This window comes from Chiloscyllium punctatum, unplaced genomic scaffold (assembly GCF_047496795.1).
Source record: "Chiloscyllium punctatum isolate Juve2018m unplaced genomic scaffold, sChiPun1.3 scaffold_534, whole genome shotgun sequence".
Taxonomy (NCBI): Eukaryota; Metazoa; Chordata; class Chondrichthyes; order Orectolobiformes; family Hemiscylliidae; genus Chiloscyllium; species Chiloscyllium punctatum.
This window is the reverse complement of record NW_027310268.1, coordinates 15,001-17,500: the sequence shown is the minus strand read 5'-3', so window position 1 is coordinate 17,500 and position 2,500 is coordinate 15,001. Positions and strand designations below refer to the sequence as shown.

Genomic DNA, 2,500 nt, shown 5'->3' with positions numbered 1-2,500 from the left:
CGGCGGCGCACCAGCACCGGACCTCCGCGGCTCCCTTCACTCTTTCCACTGCCAGCCAACCGAGAGACGGACCCAATGCGGACGTGCAGAGCTTAGGCAGACCCCCCACTGGAGGCTCAACACTTCGTGGCAGCTCCGTGTCCCAGAGACCAGGAGGGTTGGCACACACACACAGTGTGAACCACCGACAGCCATTCTGGGACCGGTGACAGCCGTGCTGGCCCCACTGCCACGACACAGACGGACGCCAGGCCGCGCTCCCCGGCGGGGGGATGGCGTCGAGCCTGACGAACGGAATGTGCAGGGTGGGGGGGAAAGGCCAAGCGCTCCGACGCCGGAGGGCTCCGGAGTCTGAACTTAGGGGGACAAAGAGGACGGGTCCTCTGCGACACCCCAGCCGCGCTCTCGCCAGCCAAGGCGAGTGCGATTGATTGCCAAACGACCCTCAGACAGGCGTGGCCCCGGGAAGAACCCGGGGCCGCAAAGTGCGTTCAAAGTGTCGATGATCAATGTGTCCTGCAATTCACATTAATTCTCGCAGCTAGCTGCGTTCGTCATCGACGCACGAGCCGAGTGATCCACCGTCAAGAGTTGTCTGAGTTTGTTTTAGGTCTCTCCCTCGCCAGAGGAAAGCGACCCGGACCGCACATACGCTCCCCACCTTGAGCTACAGCCACCTGCACGCCGGCGTGCGGGCGGAGCAGGGTGGCGTGAAGCGATGGGGAGCACCATCCTGGTGCGGCCCGCAGAAACATACGTCTATTGGGGGGAGGAGGACAGGGCGCCCAAGAGGCGATGCGTGCCCCAACGCACCGCAGCGACGGAGGCAGGATCACCGCCACCATGTCGCCCGCCTAGTATCACGAGGCGTGCAGCAGCTTTGCCCTAGGAAAAGCAGAGGCGGGAACGGGCACCGGCCATCGGTTCGGCAGCGTCACTGACGCGTGCACGTGGCGGCGTGTCGGCGAGCGGACTTCCTGCGAGGAGGCGGGGGCGGCACTCGCCCGAGCAGACGCCCGCCCGGCCCAGCCACCGCCGAGGTGGACTGGGAGTCGCGGCAACGGCTCGTCATACTCGTTCCCACACTCACAGCGCAGCTTGCCCGCAAGCCACCGACCACCGATCGACGCCAGGCGCCCCGACCGAGAGCGGGATCGCTCGTTCGCCCTGCTGGCAGTTCGCTGGGGATCACTACTGCACGGAGCTCGGAGACCGACGGGCGGCAACTCGAGAGTCTTTAAACCACCACCCCCATCCCGCAAGTGCAAAGAGGCTGTATACGCACAGACGGGTGAGGGGAATAGGTACCCCGTCGGGTTTGAAGGGAGCGTGACTAGATAGCAACGATGTAAACCCAGCCGATTTGGGAGCGAAAGACCGGCGCCTGCATCACCGGCTTCGTTTCCCGTGGCTGGAGAGTACACCGAAACCCTCCGTCTGTCGCGAGCTCCCGACGACGCGGTGCCGCCAAGCAGCAGGGCCGGACCTGGTGTGGCTCCCCTCGTCGATCACAGACCGGTCGGCACTACTGACGAGACGGTGGAACGGGCTTCGCCCCTTGTGACGAAGGGTGATGCGAACCCGCCCGCCCGCGTGCGTTCGGGGTGGACTCGGCAAACGGAGATTTGAAATCGGAAAGTGTCCTCCTGCCCCGCGCAGGTAGGCGCCCAACAGTTGTGGGGGGTTTGGCGGTGACCACGGCTGCAGGGCCTGCTACCCCGACGAGCTCTCCTGCTGGCCCCGAAACCACCCTCGCGAGACAAGTTGAAACGGAAACGGGCGTACCCCCAAGCCGACGATCCTTTCTTATTTGTTACTTTTTTTTTCACTTGCTCGAGTTGTGGCGATTTGGCGGTGACCACGGCTGCAGGGCCTGCTACCCCGACGAGCTCTCCTGCTGGCCCCGAAACCACCCTCGCGAGACAAGTTGAAACGGAAACGGGCGTACCCCCAAGCCGACAGAGATCCTTTCTTATTTGTTACTTTTTTTTTTCACTTGCTCGAGTTGTGGGGGTTTGGCGGTGACCACGGCTGCAGGGCCTGCTACCCCGACGAGCTCTCCTGCTGGCCCCGAAACCACCCTCGCGAGACAAGTTGAAACGGAAACGGGCGTACCCCCAAGCCGACGATCCTTTCTTATTTGTTACTTTTTTTTTTCACTTGCTCGAGTTGTGGGGGTTTGGCGGTGACCACGGCTGCAGGGCCTGCTACCCCGACGAGCTCTCCTGCTGGCCCCGAAACCACCCTCGCGAGACAAGTTGAAACGGAAACGGGCGTACCCCCAAGCCGACGATCCTTTCTTATTTGTTACTTTTTTTTTCACTTGCTCGAGTTGTGGGGGTTTGGCGGTGACCACGGCTGCAGGGCCTGCTACCCCGACGAGCTCTCCTGCTGGCCCCGAAACCACCCTCGCGAGACAAGTTGAAACGGAAACGGGCGTACCCCCAAGCCGACGATCCTTTCTTATTTGTTACTTTTTTTTTCACTTGCTCGAGTTGTG

At 62.4% G+C, this 2,500-nt stretch overlaps 1 non-coding gene across 1 annotated transcript; it reads right to left on the bottom strand.

The window, feature by feature from the left end:
* Positions 1-439: 439 nt before the first annotated feature.
* On the bottom strand, positions 440-593 carry LOC140473147 (5.8S ribosomal RNA). Its single transcript, XR_011958120.1, has one exon. It is a non-coding gene; the product is annotated as a 5.8S ribosomal RNA (ribosomal RNA).
* Positions 594-2,500: the final 1,907 nt, after the last annotated feature.